This window comes from Megalops cyprinoides, chromosome 23, assembly GCF_013368585.1.
Source record: "Megalops cyprinoides isolate fMegCyp1 chromosome 23, fMegCyp1.pri, whole genome shotgun sequence".
Lineage (NCBI taxonomy): Eukaryota > Metazoa > Chordata > Actinopteri > Elopiformes > Megalopidae > Megalops > Megalops cyprinoides.
The window spans coordinates 20,846,629-20,862,144 of record NC_050605.1 but is presented as its reverse complement, the minus strand read 5'-3'; the positions used below and the strand labels follow the sequence as shown (position 1 = coordinate 20,862,144).

General features: G+C 46.3%; 1 long non-coding RNA gene across 1 annotated transcript in view; it reads right to left on the bottom strand.

The window, feature by feature from the left end:
• Positions 1–15,516, bottom strand: part of LOC118770105 — a 44,260-nt gene that overhangs the window by 22,304 nt on the left and 6,440 nt on the right. Inside the window, exon 2 of the long non-coding RNA XR_005004536.1 lies at positions 3,433–3,468. This is a non-coding gene — a long non-coding RNA (uncharacterized LOC118770105). The remainder of the gene's footprint in view (positions 1–3,432; positions 3,469–15,516) is intronic.

Here is a 15,516-nt window from a genome sequence, read left to right as displayed (position 1 = left end):
CCGCTGAGAGGCAAAACACAGCAACACAAGACACAAAGCGAAGCAGCAAACATGGGCACCTCAACCAATAATGCTTATTACTGTTCAGCCAGACACCTGCAGCCGGGGCACCCAGCAGAGCTTTAGCAGATAGGCTTTCAGTAAAACCCCAAGAGGCCTGAAGCAACAGATGACAGTTGGCAATTAGTTAATTAGCTAATCAAATTAGTGTGATACATCTCAGTTAGTTTTTTTTTCATAACTATTATTCACAAACAGAAAAATAAAAAAAAGAGGCAGTTACTCCTTGTTCTACTGGTTCAAGTCCAAAGGCAAGTCTCCATCAGAACATTACTGCTTGCTTTGCAACTTGCGGTGGCTAATTGCTGTTGAATATTAATGAGCTTGACTGGGCTTCCAAGTACAGCATATCTATTTTCCATCAATAGGGGAGTTAAAAAATGCAGATGCGCTCGTAACTTTTTGTCTCAGAAATTCCCCTGTGCATCAGAGTCATAACCCAATGCATTTTCTGAGCAAAGTTCAAGGTGCACTAGCAAAAAGAGCCTAAAATCCTTACTTGCTAGTGTGTACTTGCCTTGAGGCTTTAAAATGAAACGCACTGCAAAAAAAAGGTGATGACCTTGATGGCCTCGGGGTGAGACCACGGTTCACTGTAACCATGGAGACCAAGGTGATCTCTTCCACAGCTTTCAGTGCACCTGCAAAAGCTGCACTCTACGAACTCTATGACCCAGAAGACACACACACACACACACACACACACACACACACACAAACGTTCTTACAGTCATAAAAAAACACTGCAGCAACATTACCCCAGGGAAACATCAAACATCGCATTGCCATTGAGACATGATCAAGTCCGCTGAGAATACACTTTGGAGGGACGGGAGGACACCGCTGAGGACCTAACTAGTAACAGTGTGTCCAAGTCAAGAAGACCAGCTGCTTCCTAACTCTAGCTGCCCAGTGGCAACTTCACCCTGTAGGACAATGCTGTGCGTTTTTCTCAGACCGATTCACCCAACTTACATATTATATTACAGCTTCACATTCTACTTTATGCCCTGCGCCAAAACACATACCCTCTTGCACTTTTGCAGCTAGGGGGAGACACTATTTTTAATCTCTCCTCTGCCTGCAGACACACCAAAGCCCCTGTGCTACGTGTGGAAGCGTTGCTTGGAGTGAAGGCAGGATCCAGGCTCAGGCCTCCAGAGAACACCCACATCCGCGCTCCCCCAGCCGGAGATCTTGCACTCCCCCCCCCCCCCCATTTGCTCTTCATTCTCCTATTCGCCGCTGATTCCACATGAAACGTGGAATCTGCAGTCTGTAATTAGGCCCTGACGGTCGGAGCGGCGTGCTGAGGCCGGCCTGAGGGGACCGTCTCAGGAGGGAGAACCGCGGGTCTTCAGAATCAGCTCGAAGGCCCCATCTCAGTTCAGACTGCGTTCAAGCCAGCGGATTTTACACAGGCACCTAGTGGCCAGCTTTCCTCCTGATGAAGCTGAATCACTGTAAACATGACCCGCTCCAACAGCAAATTATATTTCAGTGCAGATGAAGCAGTGTGGTATTACTTGCTTTTTTTTTTACGCGTGATCTAGTGACTGATGTATGGTTGTGTACTTGGCTTCCCTTGTCTAGTCAGGCTGCACAATTTAACCTGTGGTACGGCTTGAACAGTGTTATGCTGACACTCACTGGTCTGGGAGTGTTTTTAGCCTGGTCTGACACTGTTGCTCATGCAACTTGAATGGATCTACTTGTGTTCTATTTTGCTCTAGTCGCTCTAGACAACAGCATCTGCTAAATGGCAGCACCGGCTTTCCTAACACAAGAGCAGAGCTATTTGGCGTTTCAGGCGTGAGGTGACACGCTCATTAGCTGGAACCCTGGAGCTGCAACATACCGACTCTGGAGAGCAGGACAGGGGACCCGAATGGCTAAAACAGTCCCCGTTTCAAACTCACTTCGCTATATTCGAGATTTACAGCGTCGGTTTTCCCCCTCCGCTTGCTCCCCGCTTTGCAATAACCCTTAGAAATGTTTCGGCCAGACCATATCCCCAGGGCGTCCTTCACGCAGTCCGAACAAGCTCCAGATGTTGCTACGCTACCACACTCAGAGAGGCAAAACAGAGAGGCCTGCAGGCTCAGGGCTACCTGATAAAGGCCACTGACACAATACAAAACCTTCAGACGATGCCGACTGCAATAGCAGGTCCTGTTCGAATTTAATTAAAAACACCGTGCTTCTGGCACGAGCCTGACCGGACGACCGCCGTTAGGTATGCTGACGTTAGTCTTTCCTCTAACACGACAAGCGCTGAAGCAACTCTCATGGGCCCTGTCCTCATTGTTTGTGCCGGTACCTGGACACCTTGTTCACAATCAAACGCCCTCTCTACACTTCGAGGCCTTGCCTTTTCTGTTCTGACATCCGCCTTGAGTGTGACCTGAAGCAGCTTTCACAGTTAGCACTAAACAGACACACACTTTCACTACCCTGACAGGCTCCTTGAGTTGACACAAGATGGAAGCAATGAGCTTTCCTGTGGCTTTTCAAGGACGTACATCGTGTGGCACTGGAAAAAATTATGATGGTTACAGTGAACTAGATCCAGGCACACTCGGTGTCCATTTTAAACTTTTTGGGCCACTGGGGACTGAAGCATTTCATTCTAGTAACTGACTCTCCACTGCCCTTCGCTGTAAGAATATCGAATGACGCCCCCAGAGACACTTTCCTCAAAATTTCCCTGGTGTATCATATCCCTTAACGGCTGTGCCGTGCCCTTGTTCAGCGAGTACTATACTGGAGAGGGGAGTCATTTCCTGGTCTCTACAACAACACCCCACGCAGGCTTCCCGACAGGAAGTAGGCCTAGGTCCAACAGGCGAGTCATTCCCCCTCGTTGGGCTCAATTTAGCCTCTTGGGGTCTGTCATCAGGACAGCCCACGGGCTCCACGCAGAACTTACGAAGCCGGAAAAGGCCCACAAACAGGCAGACCGTGCCGAAAGCAGGCGTGAAGCAGCAGGGGCATCCGCCGTATTCTAGCAGGGCTGACTCACAGGGAGCCGGAAGTGCCGCATTTCCGAAAATAGTTACGACGCAGAGCGACCATCAAATCTAATGGCGAATCACACGCGTGAGTACATGGAAAAGCCACTCATTCTAGAGGTGGAAATGTTACAGTGCAAAATCATGCTATTTTTGCCCTCTAACGACGTGCCATTAAGCTCATCATCATAGGTGCTTGCTTGCACTTGGTCGGAAGCTTGTTCCCCGACATTGCGAATGCATTAAGCAAGCAAAGCGAAATACATTTCTATTATATGGCTTGACGATAGCAAAATACACTGCATTTTTTAAAATTCTGTGTTTGTTTAATATTGAGAAAGAAATGTTCGTGTAATCTTACCAGCTTTGAAAAGGAGACACACGAACTGAGCCTCACCTGTCAAAGAAGAAGAAGGGAATTACTGAAACAGGCTTTTTTCATGAGACAGCAGCAGCAGCAATAAGAGTTATTTACTGGAATCCCTGAGATGACTGAAAGCCTAGAATCGAGCAGAGAGCTGACATGCAGCAATGCTGTTATTTTCACACGAGGAGGGCGGGAAAGTCATGCAGGCAAATGCACACAATGCAGACAGATCCAGCGAGAAGTCAACGAGGAGCTGGAATGCGCATGAAAATGGGGTCAGGTAGAACAGTGACGCGCAGCGAAAACGCTACAGCAGACAACAGCACATGTGACACACGCAGAACACTGAGGAAAAACTGTGTGAGAGCTGAGGTTTTTCAGCGCGGTACCTCCGTCTGTGTGTTTGTGTGTGCTCTCTGTTTGTGTGACAAACACACAGAGGCCGGCACAATGACTGTCATTCGCTGCCACAAACCACTCCGAAATGTAACGCGGTGATGTAAGAGCTGACCCCGGCATTTTCGGGCCAAGAGCCTGAGACAGATGCCAACTAATAACTCCGAATATCAATTTTAAAATAGCTTTCTGTCATTTACAGGCAAGAAATATGCACCCCTAATTACACAACACAGTTATTCAGCACACCGCAATATAATTCTGTACTTCGAACATGATCTCATGATCATATTGACCAAAACGAGTATCCCACTGGTACGGTTTTAGTTTTGGGAAGCTATTTAAGACTTTAAGATTAAAAGCAGACTCAAGACAACACTAACCTGAGACATTACACGCGTGATATAGCCAATTGCTAATGGCTTCAGAAAACACCTGTAAGAACATGTGTAGTGAGGAAAGAGCAGGTGAGGGAAGCATGTCTCACATTGGATGTAACGCAGTTGCTCAGACAAACAGCTCCAACGACAGGCTAATCAGACAGCGGGCCAGCTGCCGAGGGTCTCTTTCTGCCGAGCGCTTCTGAAAGCTGTTCCCTCGCTCCGGCGAGGCTCGCCCGAATCACAGTTCACTGCGTTGATTCAATTATCGGAAAAGCGCAACGCCTGGGTTCTCTCTCCATCCGGCCTAAGTCAGAGTGCTTTTCACGCTGATGAAAGAAAAGAGAGAGGATAACTTGAGGACGTGGCATTTTCAACAGAGCTCTTTTCTCTTTTTTTTCCTACCCTCACCAATTCCAACCAAACGTAAAGTCAACATGTAATTATTTTTCCTTTTTTGTTGTGGCACGACCACTGCGGGCGGAACATCAATTCAATATGTAGCCCTAAACTCCCGGCTGTCTAATCTCCCCCTCCCCGCTCCCAGCCGGCTCCGATGTCTCCTTTCTTTCGGGAATAACCCGGCTTCACACACCAGCGCACTCCTGTTAACACTCAGCAGTCAGACCTCCGCAAAGTCTGTATCTGAGAAGGACATTCGGATACAGAAAAAAATCCAACAAGTTCACGAGCAACTACCTTCAATTATGGCGGGCCCTTCAGATTCTACACAAGGTACCAGGTGAGGCTCACCTCAGACGAACCTGACCCAGTTTGATCCATGCTCCTGTAACTTTTCCTGGACTATAGTACTGTTAACACTGTGCTTTAGTATTCTGTCCCTTTCCCACTAAGTGATGCGAGGCATCTCAAGTTTGGACTTGCTAATTAGGCTCATACAACAACTTCTGTAGGTCTCAAATGGAGAAGCTTGTTAACAGGGATTTTAATTAATGTATTCTCATGAAGGCGATTGTTCCTTTCTAAGAGAGAAAAAATAGCTACTGTACAGGATGCATTCAGAAGCTGCTGCAACAGATATTTGTCACGTTTCAATAGTCAAGAGACACTAAAATAGCTGAATGACGAACTTCACTGCCATGTGACCCGAGTAATGACCTCTGTGAGTTATATTTCCCAGAATGCCACTTGTCAATGCCTTTCCTGCTGGTCTGCGCCAACTTGGCAGCCAATCAAAGCAAGACCTCTCAGCTGACTCCAGTGGGAGTTGACCAAAATTTCCCCACCCTTTCCCCTCCTCCCAGCAATCACCCGTCTGTTTATTTGCCTTCAATCAAAATCAAATGAGAGAAGGTGGGCTACCCTCTCCCCACCCACACACACACACACACACACACACACTCCTGTTTTCAGGACAGGACGTGCAAGCTGTTGTGTTGGGTGTGGTTCTCATTACTTCTCACCTCACTGAGTGCTTTCACCCAAATTTTCACTAAGAAATTCTGGGCTGTGTTAAAGCGGTCAGCTATCTGTGTGACAGACTGATACTTTGCAGGTGCGTTGGACGGCAGGGCTTGTCTTATTGGAATCTGTGTTTTGGAAGAGCCGCAAAGCGCAAACTGCTTCAGCTCCGTTTCAACCACAAACACTCCCAGAGGAGGAAAACTACATTATTTCAATTAGGACAAGAGGATTGGCTGGAACAGGTGCTTAAGTGGCCAGATGGAAGGAAAGCTTGCTGACAATGCAGCCCTTTCCCAAGCGAGGTTCAGTGGCCCTGCTCTGGGCTGTAATGTTGAGATACCAGAAAACACTCCTGTGTTTAGGTGCTGAAGAGTGTCAAGTGTGGGCGTCGGTGAGAAATATGCTACTTTATTTGTGCATATGCGTGTGTGTGTGTGTGTGTGTGTGTGTGTGTGTGTGTGTGTGTGTGTGAGAGTGTGTTTGGTGGATCAGCCAGGACAGGAGAATGCTCCACATTGTCAGTGTTATTCTTACCAGAGAATGCTGGTCCCCCGCCAGTCACACAGAAGGCCAAGGGGCTCATCTGTCCGAGATAAGAGCTGCTCTGCCTCACCATGCACACCATCAGCCTCCAGAGAACGCTATTTATACATCCTCAAACTGGATCCTTGAAAACACTGAAACACACTAATGCCAAAAACAGAACGACCCCTAAATATATCTGCACTCGATACTCGTGAGTCGTACACAGTACATCAAGTTTCTGGGAGTCGTTTTTTACTCCGAGCCCGACCTCTGCAAGGATATGCCATATCAATCAGGCAGACAGGTTATTAAACATGCAGAGATGGAAGAATGGAATATGGATGGCTTCATTTAAGGCTGTCAGTCTGCCTGGCCTACGACGGGCTTCGGACCGCGGGAGAGTCTCAGACCGGGGAACATGGACAACTCCTGACAGATGGCCAGCGCTTCAAGGGTGGAGGGGAAAAATTGCTGGATCAGCACTGGAGCTCTGGCTCTGACGGGCTCCATGCCAGAGTACCACGGGCCATCAGCACAGACCGACCGCTCCTGGAGAGTTAGGTGCGGGTAATGTCATTGGACGCTGACCAAACTGGTGAGCCTGGTCATGTGCTCACACCCAAACTCTGCCCAGACTCAACACACTTTCTCCAGGGAAATGACACCGGGGTAACAGAGCTATTGAACAGATGCTCCGTTGAAACAAATCTTCATTGTGTGACAAAACAGACCAAGGCCATGAGTGAGGAACTGGGAAGGATACCAGGAAGTGATGTGCCTCTCGCAGCCTCTCTGACCTCGGAGCCAGTCTCACACAGTGAGCCTGGAAGAATTTGGAGAGGGAACCTCTTACCCCAATAGGGTCTGCTTCATTGGGGTCACAGTGGGGTCTGTTCCATTTGGGGGTGACAATCTACCCCAACGGTATCTAGTTCATGTGGGAGTCACAGTCTACCCCAATGCCCCTACTTGATTTGGGTTTCACAATCTGTCCAAGTGGGGTTTTACATCACAAAAACGAGGGGCAAACTGTACCCCAACAAGGTTTGTATTAAAAAGGGGCACAAGCTACCAAAATATGTTCTGCATTACAGGCAGGGGGGTGCAATGTCCCCCTATTAGGGTGTGCCTAGGACACAGCCCTCCCAGAGGGTCTGGCTGGGTAATGGAGGGGTTACCACACAGCCTCCCCTGGCCTCACCCCCCAGCCCAGCCCAGCACAGCACAGCACCGACAGAGTGAGGTCAACGCAGGCCAGAGCAAAGGCATCATTCATCACTGTAACCTTCCACAACAGCAGGGTCACAGCAGGGTGCCAGTCTGTCATTGTCGGGGGGGGGGGGGCATTGTGTTAGGAACATCTCTGCGTGGGTCCCTGACATTCCTCCACTTTGCCCCGTGACGGGTACAAGGGCCCCCTCAAAAACCCCCCACTGCAAACTACACCACTCTCCCTCCTCCTCTCCCCAACGAGGGGTCAACAAGGATAATCAGCGTTTCACGAGAGCAGGACCCGTTTAGTGCTACATTCTACCATTCCTTCAAGAAGAAAATCTAACAAGTATTCTTGTAGGGGAAGAATTATTTGGAAGCATGTGATCTCATGTATCACATTTCAAAAAAAAAAAAAAAAAAACATCCTGGAACAGTTCTTCAGTTACCAGAAATAACTTTAATGGGGGAATACAGTTTATTTGGAACAAAAATACAACAAAGCTTCCATTTTGTAGACCTCAATTTTCCATAGTTTAGAAACATGGCAGATTATTAAACAATCCTACTCCAGTGCAAGGCAAAGTGTTCAATGACACAGTGCTACAGCTCTACTACTTCACCTCTGCAGTTTATGAATGGCATGATAACATTTAAACTACCCTCCTGTAAAATAAATAGGCACACTATGGGTTGCACATGAAACCAGTGGTTCACGTAGCACGCATGTATCATGTAGCCCTTTCTTCACTCAGTACTGTTCACTTATACCATGTCCTAACTGTTGATCAGTTATTACATTACACGCATTTAGACCCTATCCTAGCTGCTGATAAGTTAGAACCTGTCATAGCTGCTGATCATTTAGAACCTGACCTAACTGCCGATCAATAACATCCTGCTCTAGCTGCAGACCAGTTATTCTCTCGCATAGCTGCTGATCAGTTACATCCTGTCCTAGCTGCCGATCAGTTGAATCCGATCCCAACTGGTGAATAACTGAGACCGATTAGATCCTAACTTGTTCCCTGATTGGGTCCTCGTCTGGTGTCCAGCAGGATCCCAACACCATCGGTCGCTGGATTCTGTCCTTCCCGATGAGTAATCGGGCCCTGGCCCAGCTGGTGAAGGGACCTGTCCCGTGCAGCGATCAGGTCCTGTCCCGCCTGGTGATTGGGTCCTGTCCCAGCTCCATGCCAAACCACACTCCGCAGCCCACAGATTACTGCGGCAGCTGCTGCTTTCCAAACGCTGGCGAGTGATACGGAGAAAGCGTACTGTGGACTCCTAGCGCTTTTTCCATTCCAGCTAATAAAATTCATTAGGAAAAAAAAAAAAAAAGATTCTTTGATTTTGCTGGATATGCATTAGAGCTACCGAAACGGCTCTGAGAGACTGTAGCTGGGGGCTGCATATGGATTTAGTTGGGACTTTCTGGAGAAACAGCTGCCATTTAAAAGCAGAGCCCTGCTCTCATGACCAATAAAAGCCTAGCTGAACCAAACAAACACATACACAAAACAAATACGTGCGCGCGCACACACATGCATACACACATGCATACACACACACACATGCACGCACGAGCACGCACGCACTCACACGGCCACACACGGCCACACACACGGCCACACACACACACACACACAAACACATGTGCACACTCACACGCACACACACGCACACAAATACATTGCTGAGCAAACCGCGTAATCCTTGTCTGTAATTACTTGAACAGAATTACCATTCAGTGTTGCGCCAGTGGATCTGGAATGATTATTCACAGAGGGGTCTAATTTACACATATTATACACAGTCCCTTTGTCTCCGAAAAACAAGCTTACCTTGTATTTAGGCCACAAGAACACAGTCCGCTCTGCAGGGAGCAGCCAGATCATGTCTTGCACTGGGGAGGATCTCTCTCTCTCCCTTATTTGAGAACACAATGCACCCATGTGAAAAAAGAAGCACATTTAATTTAACGACTTTCACTGAAAAGAAATGGGGGGTAAATTTACGACTGCTGTCTGGTTTCAGACCTCAGCCCAAAAGAGATTTTCTGTTTTGTTTCTTTAACCATCTTCCTTCCAATTACGAAAACCAGTGTTTGTCTAACCAGCCCGGTTCTGAAACTTTGCTTCACCTCGATTCCCCCAAATTCTCCGCATCCATTAAATATGAAGAGCGGTTCTTTTCAGCCCTAATGGAAATCGATCACTCTCAGCTTCCACGCAGATTTACCACCTCAGAGAAACGTGCAAAAATATGCAAGTGCTTTAAGAGCGGACAGGAACAACACGGCATCAGTGCTCTCCTCTCCCGGGGGGAAGCTCTACAACACTTTCTTCAGCTCTGTGTTACATTAACAGTTTGCTATACCACAGGGTCACGTCATAGGCTTCACACCTCAGACTACAAAAGTGACATCACCCAGATTAAACAGCAACAGCACTGTCCTCCATAATATAGATAGATATTTAGACACAGCGGCAAACAAGACTAAAGAGGCCGTTAAACACCTGGGCAGGTCACCACCACAGATAACCTGACATGATGGGCCCCACTGGTGACATCACCACCGATACACTTTGACCCCACATTAACAGCTCATATAAACTCTTAAGGTTTTAGCACTTTATCCAGATGATTTATCAACTAAGACTTAAAAGTGCAAATTAAAATTTTAACATTCTATTTATGCTGTGGCCAAATTAAAAGTTAAACACAGAACCGGAGATTAGGCAAGAGGCCAAAGAATAGCCCTTAAAACAGCTTAATAGTCAGGTTGGCATTACACCTTTCTGACAATATGGGGTTTTGAAGATAATTACCAATGACGCAAGATACACAAAAGGCATTTGTATTTGTATTAGCCTGTTACGCAAAGCCTATTACCATTCAGTGGTGTGAAACAGGATCTTTACTGTTAACAGTAAACTAATTCGAAAAAATGGATTACTCAATCAATACCAAAACATTAACACACAAAAAAAAATATGTAATCCGCCCAGAGGCCTAGCCTGTGTGCCCAACTTATGAATTTTAACATCTAATAGCACACAGCAAGTGATATTACTGTCCGTATTATACATCATACGGACAGATTAAGCTTATTCTTCACACTCACTGAATATAAACCGTCCAAGGGTTTTAACTGTGCCACTGCTATTAACACCCACCTGCAAATTACACAGAGTGAACTACTGAAAAGGAGAATAGACTGTAATTGGCTCGGCCGACTCACCAACGCTGAAGGACATATCAAACTGTCTTTTTCATGCACATTAAGTAGCTCGCAAGAAATCACATATTACAGTCCACAGAGTAATTATCATCTTTCAAATGCGCCGTGGCCATGATGGAAATTAAAGTAATTTTGATATGTAATTAGTCAGGTTCAGAAGGGAAGGCGATATTGCTCTGCTCAAGAGGGGCGGGCGTGTCCTGTATCCTAATCCTCATTCCTTCATCGCTGTGCGTCAATGTAATCGAGCAGAGAAAAAGCAAATCTGGTGCATCTACACGTGAGATGTTATTTTTTTCCCCTTTCTCATTCACGTCTTGCAAGTCATTCTCCATGATGGTCTGGCTTGGCAATGACTCACGGAGTCAAAGGTTCCTAGTCTGATGTTAGGCTGTGCTGCGGTCCCAAAGGACCTGTCAGAGTCTCCGGAGGACCTGGAAACATGCAGCTGCCTTCCTCTGAATGGCTATGGGACCAGACCCCGACCCTGAGCTGTTCCAGGTCTGTGCTTTCAGCCCAGTGGGTATCACTAACAGCTACAGCCTCCGGCACGTACTGCAGCAGTAAAATCATTAAAAACGTCTTTGTGAGTCTGAATTCACTGCTGTTGAAATGGTGGTACTGTGCATTTTTTATGCATAAGTATGTGTGCGAGTCCCTGTGTGTGTGTGTGTGTGTGTGTGTGTGTATGTGTATGTGACTGTATCTGTGTCGGTCTGTGTCTTCTCCAGGGATCAGATGAAAGAGGTTTATTGGTGGTCTGAGCGCCAGTCTCATCATAAAAATCAGCATGGTGCCTTCAGCCACTACATTACCCGTCCCAAACAACACAGCCATGTAAGATCCCTCCACTGTCTGACGAGGACCCCAGTATCCACTGCACATCCTGCATGGAGTCGCGGATGCTTTGCCTGGGAGTGCGTAGGTCTGCACCCTGCTGGGCACAGAACCCCAGGGGAGAGATAAGGGGTCGGAGGGTCAGGCTTCCTGCATTGCTCCAGGGCAGAGGAGACATCACCGGCCCCTGCCTCAGACAAGGACAAGAGCCTCGTGTGATTGGCTGACTCAGACAGCACCATACAGAGCCACCAGAGCTGGGATACACCCATAAGTGTCCAAGATATCTTAGCATAGTGATGCACTTATTTGGAAGTCGCTCTGGGTAAGAGTGTCTGCTAAATGATGTAATGTAAAGATATGAAACTATAACAGGTTCGCAACATGTTCACTACATTTATGATTGCTGATTCAGGCTGTATTTAAATAAATGGAGAATACAGTACTGCAGTCAAGCTTGAGGGTATTAAGTTTGAGAAAATGTGCCCTACTACATCAAACAGTGTCATTCTGACAGTGTTTTGTCAGCAAAAATATCAGGGTTTCAAAAAAATTCTTACTTACTTTTTAAAGATTATGTTTTATGTTTTGTTTTTCAGACAAGGTTTCAAATGCACATTAATGCTGTCATAGACCATTAGTGAAAGAACTTTTCAGGGGCTGAACACTGCTGAATGTTACATTATACTGTCAAATGTCTTCAATAGGACTGTGGCTTTTGCTCTGGAGAACAGCTTGGATATACGTCTACATTACATTCATTCATTTGGCAGACACTCTTCAGGGCGATTAAAGCAAAGATGTCTGGATTTCAAGTGTGTGGACCAGGGCTGTTGCTGGCTTAGGAGGTGAACATGATATATAGTCACTGGGTACCACTCAAGGCACTCATATCAGACAGGTATTGCTGCCTAAGCTTCAGGTGTTCGAAACCATCAACTTCGTACTCTGCTTTTATCAAAAAAATCCTTGGATTTACACTAAAACCGTGTCATATTTCAATGGCTTGAAGCACTTCCAGACCATTCTTACATGAAACACTACCTTTCGCTGTCTTCCTCTAAGCAAAACGGGAGATCAAATGCACTGAATGTGGTTTGCACAACAGCCTTTTTTTAGACTCGAAATGGCTGCTTATGTCCAGAGCTGGTCCTTCCATTTCCCATCTCTCTGTCCAAAGGGTGAATTTCTAAATAATAAAAGCAACATTCTTACACGGGTACTCCTACTGTGTCCATCCCTATGGAGTCTGAATGTTGAACCAGCCCAAAAACCTTAACTGCACTTGTGCTTCAATTCTACTTTTCCCTCCACGGTAAATCCTTCTATATGTCAGTTTTGACGTTTCTTCAGCTGTCCTGTTTGGTGTGTGTCTGCCCTGTTTCTCCATCTTGTTAAAAGCTCATTTCAAAGTGCAGACAAGTAAAGACAGCTAGGAAATAGGTCTCAAATTATTCACAGGAAAAACTTTCATAATAAGGTTCAATTCCCAACTTTTTGGAGTCATATAAACAGGACAAGTTGTTGACGGGATGTGAGCATAATATTTGCTCCCTGGTTAACTGTAAAATCAGTGTCCTGCCAGGGTCCGTGGCCTGTGTTCAGTTATGGCCGAACCCCAGTCATTACACAGTACTGCACACGGTCCCTGCCTGATCAGTCTTTCCAAACCTTACACACAGTTGGAGAAATGCTTTGAGGGGGATTTTCTTTCCGTCCAAATAATGAAATTCCACTCCGGGAACATGCGCCAGACGGCTTGCAGAAAAATATTTCAGGAGGGAGCACCATCCAAAAACCGTCCTCCTCACATTTAATTAAACTTGAGTTAATCCTGTCAGCAGACTGACAACGCCGTGCCACTGACACTCACTGGAACAGCACAGAAGCGCACTCTGCTGATGATACTGACCGAAACACCTTGTGATGAAGATGTCTGGCACTTATCATTAAAAACAGACAGAGGGAACACAACTTACAAAAACAATAACAAGTGCAGATATTGACAAAGGATGGGTCGGGGATGGGTGGAGGCCCTCCTTTACAGGTATCCAAAAGATCTCAAATTTAATTAATTTAATTAATTAATTTTAATTAACACAACCTAAAGTTTAACTGATTTGCAGAGAGAGCCACACCATACAAGGATGAACAGCCACGCTTGCTTTTATACAAAACTTTTAAAAAGGTTTTCGAACGTAACCTTTTCATGTATTGTTCCAGCACTGAGACAGGTGCCATGCATGTGTCAGGAGAGAAGCCACTTAATTCTGTATCTGCATGGCTGTAACACTGAGACAGTTGTGTTTGCAAAAGCTAATAAATTCTGGCTGCTTTTAATTCCTTTTTCAATTTGATTAATTGAATCGTGACTTTTTTAATACCAGTAATTAACGGCTGGAATGAGTCTCTAGTGATTAAATGATTAGACTGACCAAGGCCTTTTCCAATCTCTACCCATCAGCACTCAGACCGCTTTTAAACCTCCCTGCTGTTCTCACATTTAATTAACTGTCTGTTAAGTGGATGAAACTGTCAATCATGGAGAGACAAAACAAACGGGATACCAAATGGACCAAACGTGTCAATTATTTCTGTTGGAAAGACCTCCTGAGGGCAAACGTGGATCAAGTACCAACACATGAAGTGCTCCAGTGATCACAACAGCGATTAAAGAGACGGTAAGGAGCCACAACAAAGACACAGACACACCCACCTGCACGCACACACCTGCACCCACACACACGCACCCGCGCGCCCACACACGCACCCGCGCGCCCACACACGCACCCGCGCGTCCACACACGCACATACACGCGCACACACGCACCCATGCGCACACACACACGCGCACACACACACACGCACACCCACCTGCATGCATGCACACACACACGCACGCACCCGCACACGCGCGCACACACACACACACACACACACACACACACACACACACACACACACACCCCCACTCATTCCTCCTTATGTCCACAGCATGGAGCAGTTCCTGCCAGTGAGGTCACTCTTAGGTCACTGTCAGGAACTGCTGGCTCAGGGATCTGCGGGTGGATTCAGCCCTGAATGGATGTGCTGACAGACAGCACCGATTGGCTCAGACTGTTATCTTTGATTCACAGACACACACACACACACACACACACACAGACACACACAGACACACACAGACACACACACACACACACACACACACAGACCCACATACACTCAAATCAGTCATGAGAAATTTGACCTTGGCAAAACACAAAGACTGCTAAATACTATATAATATAACTGGATTTGTGACAATGTATACAACTACTTCAAACAATGTATATTTATTCTATGCAATTCGATACAGTTCAGCTAAGGACAAGTAATCATAGACAAACTACAGTATTTGGGCAATTCAGACTGCCATCTACTTAATGCACTATTGTATCATTAAAAGACTTCATTGACCACATGTTTGAAACAACTTCTTTTCCCTAGAAAAATCTTGTTTAACCACTAAACCAGCCGTGCAGGATGATTGGTGCTATGGGGAGCACCGATTCCTCTTCCAACTGAAGTGGTGCATTATGGGGGATGCAGAAAACAAATGTCTTCAAGACACAGGCAAAGCAAACTGCTGCTCTCTCCACCCCAAGGGCCATTAATGAGCAAATTAAAGTGAAACAAGATGCAGTTCAGATCACACTGCTAGAAGATCTAGCCTCACAAAATCCAAAGGCTTGCATTGGTGCAGACTTTACAAAAGCTTTTTATGTCTTAAAGATGTTCTGAAACAAGCACAAATATCAAGACAGGTCTATTTTGGTGAAGGCACCAAAATAGCTTGAATTGATAGAAATCCATAGATCTCAGAGACTTGCCAGGGTTCATTTACATTGAAAACCCACATGTAAAACTACTACTGTCTGTACACCTGAACAACCTCTGCTCTTCAATTAGTCTCCAGGAAACGTGAGGAAGACACCGGCTCTTAACGAGAGCAGCTTCTTAACAATGTGTCTGCGTTGGAGAAGCCGGTAGCGGTGGAGGTGAGCAGGTACTGTTTTC